The sequence below is a fragment of the Puma concolor genome, chromosome A3 (assembly GCF_028749965.1).
Source record: "Puma concolor isolate L17-30 chromosome A3, mPumCon1.1.hap2, whole genome shotgun sequence".
Taxonomy (NCBI): domain Eukaryota; kingdom Metazoa; phylum Chordata; class Mammalia; order Carnivora; family Felidae; genus Puma; species Puma concolor.
Window position 1 is genome coordinate 23073551 of NC_141669.1, and position 9398 is coordinate 23082948.

The window sequence follows — 9398 nt, forward strand, 5'->3', positions numbered from 1 at the left end:
TGAGGGGTGCGCCTAAGTGGATGATCACATCTCCAGATTTTCTCCCTGAAAAGACACAGGTTGTTAGGTGTGAAACTGAGAAGCGTCAGCCCAGACCCCATTGCCCTGTAGACCAGGAAACCCCGGGGTCAATGGGCAACATCTGTTTGGGGCTGCTTATGCCTTGCAGCATAAGTGCTAGGGTGGCCAGGCTGTCATTAGTTAGTGCTTGTGGTTGGCAGCTGGCTGAGAATTAGCCCCTGAAATTACACCAGGCACTGCAAGTCTGCTTCCGACAAGCTCCGCATGCAGGCTCCCTTCTCTGGAGGACCCGAGAGCAGCGGACCGTGAGTCAGAAGGGCCTGCCCTCACTACTCAGTGGCTGCTGAGTTCTGGAGGAAGCCATGTAACCTCTCTGAGCCTTAGTCTCCTCCTCTGTAGAGGGGGAGGGTCATGATAGTATACTCAGAGCACCCACACCACAAGGATTAGGGTAGCTCCCCCTTTCCGTTTTGAGAGGGCCCGCGGCATTAGGGGACGGGGCACTCCCAAGTCTCAGCGTGGGACCTCCCGGGGACCTCCTCTGCCCCAGCAGACACCACAGAAAAGAGGTGTCTTCCTGAACAGCGAATGTGTCCCTTGGCGGTGTTAAGTGTCGGATGCTGGGAGTGTTCACACGGGCTTCTGTAGGCTCTGGGGACTGTGCCGCCCAGAGAGAAGCCTGTGCTCACGTGTCTACACGCACCTCTCATGCCCAGGCACTTCCGTAACACCTTTCATCTTTCAATAACACTTGGAAATCTACTTCGTTTAAATTCCACCTCTTCGCCCACATGGCAATTAGAGAGGTCGATGATTGCCGGGCACTTAGGAGATGGAGTCGTAAGCAGTCCTGCCTCTTTGGGCGCCTCTAAATGCCTTAAAAGCATCCGGACAGATCTTCAGTCTCTTGTTTGTTTTTTGTTTTTGTTTTTGTTTTGAGAAAAACCAAAAGGGGCTGCCACGGGTGGGTCCCTAGACCTACCTCTCTCAGGGAACTTTTCAGTCATTGCTAAGTCTAGGCTATCCTGGTCCAAACCCGTTGGAGTGGCCTGGGTTATGGCAAATTGTACTGATGACATCTCCAACAAAGTTGGAGTTTCAAGGGTTAGGTAGAGGAAGGATGTGTTGGCAAGAGATTCCTGGGACTCCCCTCTTTTGTTGGACCTAGAGTTCTCCAGGTGCACAGAACTTTGTCACCAGGCTTTCTTTGTTCATTGCACTGCCACTGCGTGAGAGAGAAGGAATTTTTCCGGAGTCAGTATTTTCCAAGACGTTCGGCAGCATTTGTCCCTTGGGCTACTGAATGACACCCTGTATATGAAGGCATGTGACAAGGTACGAAGTACTAAAATCAGGAGGAGACGTAAGTGGTTAAAACCCATAGACCTTGGTTATAAAGTTGACTAAGGCAATCTGATTATAGTTCAGCCACTGGGCTCTGGGCTCCGGTGCCATGTTTGAAATGGAAAGGTGTGATTTCCCTTTGGGCCCCACGAATTTAAAGGACGGATGGGATATTTGTGCATGGGCAGCTCAGCCCTCGCTGGCCCAGGGCCCCAGCAAGGAGGAGGGCTGATGGCCTCCCCTCCGGGTCCGCCTCACTCCTGATCCGCGACGCTGTTCTTACATCCTGGCAGTAGGTTCCTCCTTGGACAAGACAATGAAAGGACTGTTTCCTGAGAAACCGTGAGCTGTTAGGACAAGTCCACCCACCCCTTTTATAGTCAGCCCTTGCCTTTGCAGAACCTGCCCCAAGTGGAGGGAAACTGTTAGCCCACGACTCTGCCCCGTGGGCAGGCTCCTCCCCCTTCCTCTCCTCTGGGCGCTGGTGGACAGATGGCCCAGCAAAGTGTCCGGGGCTTGATCCACCGTCTGTGGGTTGTTGTCACTGGAAAATTCCACTCGTTTAAAGGAAAAAATAAAATCTGCTTTGGGCTCCACCTCTGGAGCTAGAAAACTCCTTAATCAAACTAAACACCTTAACAAGCCCCAGTGTCAGCCAAAGGAGAAACAGATGAAAATACAAACCTTCAGCAGCATTTGGCCTGGTTTGTAGTGGCATCTGTACCGGTGCTCTGCAGCATGTCTCCGAGGACGCTTTGAGGATGTGGCCCTGCTTGTACACGGCGGGACCCCATTCCTTATCCAGAGGTGAGGTACAGGGTGCTACGGAGCCTTCCATCTGGGGCTGTTCTAGAATACAGCACTGCCTTCTCTTGTAGGACCTTCAGAAAAATATTCAGTATTATGTAAGTGAAATGTGACTTTTGTATTAAAGTGGAGTCCACATAACCTAAAAGTAACCCTTTTATTTAAACAAATTTTTTTAATAGTTTGTTCATTTTTTAGAGACAGAGCATGAGTGGGGGAGGGGCAGAGGGAGAGAGGGAGACATAGGATCGGAAGCAGGCTCCAGGCTCTGAGCTGTCAGCACAGAGCCCGACGTGGGGCTCGAGCTCACAAACCTTGAGATCATGACCTGAGCTGAAGTTGGACGCTTAACCAACTGAGCTACCCAGACACCCCTCTTTTAAAATTTTTTAATGTTTTTGAGAGAGAGAGAGAGAGACGAAGAGTGAGTGGGGGAGGGGCAGAGAGAGGGAGACCCAGAATCCGAAGCAGGCTCCAGGCTCTGAGCTGTCAGCACACAGCCTGACATGGGGCTTGAACACACAAACCATGAGATCATGACCTGAGCCGAAGTCAGACGCTTAACTGACAGAGCCACTCAGACACCCCTAAAAGTAACCCTTTTATTTAAAAAAAAATTTTTTTTTAACATTTATTTATTTTTGAGACAGAGACAGAGCACGACGGGAGAGGGTCAGAGAGAGGGAGACACAGAATCTGAAACAGGCTCCAGGTTCTGAGCCATCAGCCCAGAGCCCGACACAGGGCTCGAACTCACGGACCGTGAGATCATGACCTGAGCCGAAGTCGGCCGCTTAACTGAGCCACCCAGGCGCCCCTAAAAGTAACCCTTTTAGAGTGAACAATTCAGTTGCATGTAGTACCTTCACCGTGTTGTGCAACACGGATTCCTGTCTAGTTCCAAAACATTTCATCAGCCCAAAAGGAAACCCTGACCCATCAAGCAATTGCTCCCTGTTCCCTCCCCCCCCCCCCCCCCCCGTTCCTGGCAAGCACCAATCTGCTTTCTGTCTCCATGGATTTATAGCTAGGCAGTACTTTTCAGAATCCCAATGAGTCCGTTTTCTGAACTAAAAAAACCATCCTGAAACATCAGCACAGAAAATAAGCTCATATATATGGATAGCAATATAGTTTCCCCCTTATTTTAGTGTTTTGTAGATTTCAGGCACCTACACATTCATGGTCTCGTTCAGAAGCCCGAGAGACAAACGTTACTGAACGTGTTGGAAATTATCAGCTCTGGGAGAAATTCCTTTTCCCTTACGCAGTGGTGTGTCTGGTATACTGGTGAATACAGTCACTACCTTGATCCGCTGCACAAGGCATGCGTTTGTTTCTCAAGTAAAGATGGAATAAACCTGAAAAGACAGACTTTGTTCCCTGATGAAAACAGACATCCTTTTCACGTTGTAAACACGGGACACCTGCGTTTAAATTAATTTTCAAAATGAATGCGTAGGTGGAGACTGTCGCCACCATATTCCTACACATATGAGGGAGAAAATATCATCTGCATTTAAGAATATTTTTGTGTCCCTACTAAGTGTGTGGCACCATGAAAGTCACCATCGGGGACAGAGTTGCATAGGACACTAGTTAGACGAGTGTTTTGTAGAAGATGGCTCTTAGCTTCACAAGCAAACGTTTTCATTGTTCATGTGTTATCGATTAACTACAAACTGGAAGCTTCCCTCAAGGTTCGAGTCTGGTGGGGGTGAAATGTTGACGAAGGCAGGCATTCCAGGAGCTGACGTTCTGGGGTTCAGCCTGTGGCGGGTGGGGGTTTCAGAGAAGATTCTGCAGTGGAATCCGCAGTGGAAGGGCCCTGGGCCAGAAGGAGGGCATGTCTGTACGAGAGGGAGCAGTTGGAGCAAAGACCCCTGGTGAGGGACGAAAGTGGGAGGCAGCTTCGGGGACTAGGAAGGAGTCCCCAGTGTCTGGAGCATGGATTGACTTATGGGGCGATGGAAATTTAACCTGAGACCCCCAGGGCCTTACTGACAGGCTCGGTTCTTTTTATCAGTCATCAGGCAGGCAATGTGCTCGTGCTGGGGAGATAGAGGTGATAAGGGAGCATGTGCCTGTGCACGCGCGTGCACGCACACGCGCTCACACTCCTTGCCATCGTTAATGAGGGGAGGATCAAGTAATTATGGAGTGTCTCAGAGAAGACTTATAAGGTGTCGCAGGTGCAGGGACCACTGACACTTTCTCTAGTCTAGGAAGGCTTCCCAGAACTAGGGGCTTTCAAGCCAAGATCCCAAAAGTAAGCGGAAATGAGAGCTTTTATTTTGAAGTATCGGGAGCTGCAGAGTGGTTTTGAATGGGGAGTGACACAGTGACAGTCACACTCAGAAGTTGAAATGCATTAGAATGCGGGACAGGGGTGGGTGGTGAAGGGGAGAAAGGAAGCCGAGACAGGGGGGTCCCTGAGGAGGCCCTGCCCACAGCCCAGGAGACGGCCAGAGCTTGCAGTGAGGTCAGAGAGGCAAGAAGGTGCTCCTGGGGATCCAAGACCTCTGGTTGCAGGAATAAAAACCAGAGGAGCAAGAGGGCAAGCGGAGGAGCTGGGCGGGGAGGCGTGTTAATTCGAGGAGGGTCCGGGATTTGCAGGTGCACACGCTCTGCTGAGTGCGAAGCCAGATTCGGGATTTCCTTCTGGAGAAAACCAGCCAGGCTTGCAGATTGGTGCCGCCACCAGTTCATGGCTCCAGCCCGGCCGGAGCCTCGACCCTTTGTGCTCCTGGCCAGTTCTCTCTCTTGTTTCCCAGATGTTCTCTCTTGCTGCCTCCTGTCTCTCCCAAATCTTCTCCTACCACCACACTTACCACGGATGACATCACGGCCACTTGGCAGAAAGCGTATGGGCCATCCATAGGGGATCTCCTCGCCCTGCCATCGCTAAATCGACAGCCTGCCTGCCACCTTCCCTCCTCTGCCTGCTTTCACAGAGAAGCCCCAGGCTCCCCCAGGCTCCCTGTAGTGCCAGCTCCGGGTCTTACATGGTCCTTGTGCTCGGGGAACCTCGTGAGCCAGTGTCCTCCCCTTCCTCTTCTGTCCTGGACCTTTACCTCTCCAAGGGGCCCTTCCTTTCCCATCAGCGTTCAACGAGGTTAAGTCTCACCCATCTTAAAAGTGCCAAGAATCAGGGGCATCTGGGTGACTCAGTCGGTTAAGCGTCTGACTCTTGATTTCGGCTCAGGTCATGACCTCACGGTCGGGAGATCAAGCCTCATGTCCGGCTCTGCGCTGGACATGGAGCCTGATTGAGATTCTCTCTCTCCTTTTCCCTCTGCCCTTCCCCAGCTTCTGTACACACACACTCTCTCTCTTAAAAAAAAAAAAAATGCCAAGAACCTTCCTAGACCCCTCCTCCAGTTTTAGCTTCCTAGTCAAGGAGAGCCTCGGAGGAATTCTCTCCACTCGCTGGGCCACTTCCTCCCCAACTCACCCCCTGCAGCTGGCTGCCACCCCCACGTCCCTGACACCACTTCCCTGTGACCAAATCCCACACATCACAGCCTGCATCTCCTTGCCCACTGCACAGCGGCCAGCACCGCTAACTGCTCCTTGGACGTGCCATTTTCTTTGCTTCCCTCTTCCTGCCCATGACCCTCATCTCTGCCTCACCGCCCGTCTCAGTGCAGGGCACTGCCTCACCTCCTAACTATGTTTCAAATCTGAATGTTCTATCCAGCCCCACTGCCACCATCCTGGTCCCCGCCCCATCACCCCTCCCCGGTGACAACTGTGGCCACCTCCCCTACCCCCACGCTGCTGCCCAGACTGCTTTTGTATGTTCAACACTCTGCTTCCTGCTGCTGCAGGTTCTGGGGCCCTACCCCCAGACGGATTATGTTAGCCTCCTGCTCAAAGCCCACCCTAGAGATAGATCAGTTAGGATTCCTTTCAGCTGCCTGTGACAGAAAATCCAAACGAACAGAACCTTAAACACACCGGGTTTTATTCTCTCCTATAAAAGTCTGGAGCTGGAGTTTAAGGGCTCGTCTCATGGTTTCATGAGGTTGTCAGGGGCCAGGGCCCTCGAGCCGTTCTTTCTTGTCCGATCCCAAAGTGTGACCCTAAATCCCATGACCCAATTTTCAGCAACCCCAGGCCATTACATTTGCTTTCCAAGAAGCAGGATAGAGGAATGGCCGCTTTTATTTTGACTCCTTCCCTGAAAAATCTTAGGACGCTTCTGTTTCTATTTTATTAGCTAGAACTTACAATCCTGAGGCCAGAGCTAGGTAGCTGCAAGGGAGTCTGAGATACACAATCTTAAATACAGTCTTAGTAAGAAAACGAGGGGTTATGTTCGTAAGGAAAAAGGGGAGAATGGATACTGGAGTAAACAACTAGCTGTTTCTGCTGGAGTCGGCCCTTTGGCCACCCAAAAATTCATGTGCTCCCCTCTTCCCATGTACTGAATTATCTCCTCCCCTCCCAGGGGAGACCATCCCAAAACCTCATGCGGATCTGAGCCCAGGATCATCAGGCGATGTGCAGTCCTCTCCGTGGGCTTCAAGTTTAGCTCCACGCGAAAACAATAAGCTCAAAGACGCCACCCTACACCAGGTGGAAGAGGGACGTGGTAATTGCAGCGAAGACCTCCATTCAGAAGAGGGAAGCATGGGAACACATCAGGCCCTGGTTTGTAGCAAGCATCCAGTGCTAATAGGCCGGAGGAGTAAAGGCCTCCCTCCTGAGCAGTGGAGTTAAATTCTTGGTTAGCCCCCTCCGGCAGCCCCTTTTCTGTTCACTGGGAAGAATTCTTTTCATTCACTGTCTGTCTCTGGGCTTTTCCTTCCGGGAGGTTCTTCCTGATCCATCACCCCTCAAGCTATGCTTGAAATGGGCATTGGGAGCTTCAGGGGGTTCGTAGTCTACTTCCTGCTGTTCTGGGGCCCAAGCATTTTACTAGGAAATAGCTGTTAAGTGACAGGACTTTGTCAATGCTTGTTGTTCAATGCATTTTTTTTTTTTTTTTTTTAATCTTAGGCTTTCGAACTATCCGCTTCTGGTTAGTTTCTTATGCAAAACCCACAGCTAAAGCTCTAGTGTTGCCATCATTTTAACACCATATGGGAACCAGAGTGGCTTGAGAAGGTGACATTTACCCAACATGGGGCTCGAACTCACAACTCCAAGAGAGAAGGCTAAATTCAAACCTTCCCTGTGCCTAACCACACTGATGTGTACTTTGGTGTGATGACCTCTAGAGAGAGATGTACAGAAATCGCCTCTCAGGGCCTGAGAAACCACCACCCCCTCCCCCATCAAACACACCTCCACTTGGGACTTGCACGATGGATGATTAGGACACACACCTGACTTCCTTCCACACCTCCTTCCTCTCTTGCCTCCTCCCCAATATTTTCCAAACCTAAGAGCGGGGCTTTCTCCTCGGTTTTCTTCCTGAAGTAAAGCTCTACCAGCAGGCGTACTTCTTGATATCTTTTAAAGAGGAAGTTACAGACATCTAGAATACCCCATTTCCTAACAATGATGGACTTTCAAGACTACTGTCTGGCTGAAAAAAAAAAATTCTGTCGTGGATGTCAGAAGCTAAACATTACTTATCTTCCCAGCATTTTTTGTCTTCGATAATCCTAACTTCACTTCCAAAGCAAGCAGATAATCGCAGTGACCAGGAAGAAGGTCACATGCACAGAAACACAAAAGAGAAATGCCAGTTATTCCATTTTTCAAAATAGGATCCTGCTTACATCATTCAAGACTTCCTATTTGACTTAGGGTAAGTCCAAAATGTGTAAGACTGTTCTTTGGGGTCTGAGCCTCACGTATCCCTTAGCCTCAGCTGATCAAACTCCCAGCCTCACACCATGCACGGCAAACACACTAGACCTTTCTCAGTCCTCTTAGCACATTTTGCTCAGGACCTTCCTAATAGCTTCCGGGTGGTCTGGAAAGCTCTTTGCCTCTCTCTTGAATTGACCAAATCTTGTTCATTTCTCAGGTTTCGATTTAAAGGTCACTGTCTTCAAGAGGAATTCCCTGACCCATGGCATCCCTCAGAACACCTTGTGCCCTTATGACTTTTGAATTAATTATTTTATATGATGTATCAAGTACCTCTGTTTCCCATGGAAACATCAGCTGGAGGAGGGCGAGAACGATGTCTGTCTGTCCTGGCACATCATCACATCATCCTAATCTCTAATCTGGATTAAAAAGATGAGTTCCTAAGGGTGCCTGGGTGGCTCTGTTGGTTAAGCGTCTGACTGGATTTTGGTCACCATCAGGTCACCATCTCGCGGTTTGTGAGTTCGAGCCCCACATGGGGCTCTGCGCTATCCATGCGGAGCCTGCTTGGGATTCTCTCTCCCTTTCTCTCTTCCTCTCCCTCTCTGTCAAAAAAAGATAAATTAAAAAAAAAAAGAAAGATGAGTTTCTAAAATGCAAGTGTGCTTAAAATTCTTCCTCTTCACACTCAGGTTAAAGTCAAGCTACTCCATGTAGCCTCCAAGGCCCTGCATGCTCTGGCCCCATCTCCCACCTGCCTCCCCTTCAGTGTCCATCTAGAGACTATGTCTTTCAGAGTATTAAAGCGGCTGAACCTTTGCCTCCAAGGTTTCAGATATGAAATGATGAAATGATATGCTTTGCAGATTTGAAAAATTTTTTTTTTCAACGTTTATTTATTTTTGGGACAGAGAGAGACAGAGCATGAACGGGGGAGGGGCAGAGAGAGAGGGAGACACAGAATCGGAAACAGGCTCCAGGCTCTGAGCCATCAGCCCAGAGCCCGACGCGGGGCTGGAACTCACGGACCGCGAGATCGTGACCTGGCTGAAATCAGACGCTTAACCGACTGCGCCACCCAGGCGCCCCTATGCTTTGCAGATTTGTATCCATCCTTCAGCTCTTAGCTGAGAGCTCTATTGATTGGTTGACTGGCTTGTTCATTCATCCTGGTTCTATGTGCCAGGAACTCTCTTAAGTCCTAAGGAAACAGTTGGATCAGACAGATGCGGGTCCCCGTCCCCCTGGTCTCTTCCCTGACCACCCAAACCCTGAGGCTCGGTGATGTGTCTCTTCTATGGCTCCCCTGCCTCTCTGAAAAATCCACAGTATTGCCTGATCACACGTCATAATGACGGTTCCCCTGTCTCCCCTGCTAGCTCATGAGCTATTCGTTGAATGAATTTATGAACCAAGTCCTTTGCTCACAATAGTTCAAAGAAATAGGAAATGCCATA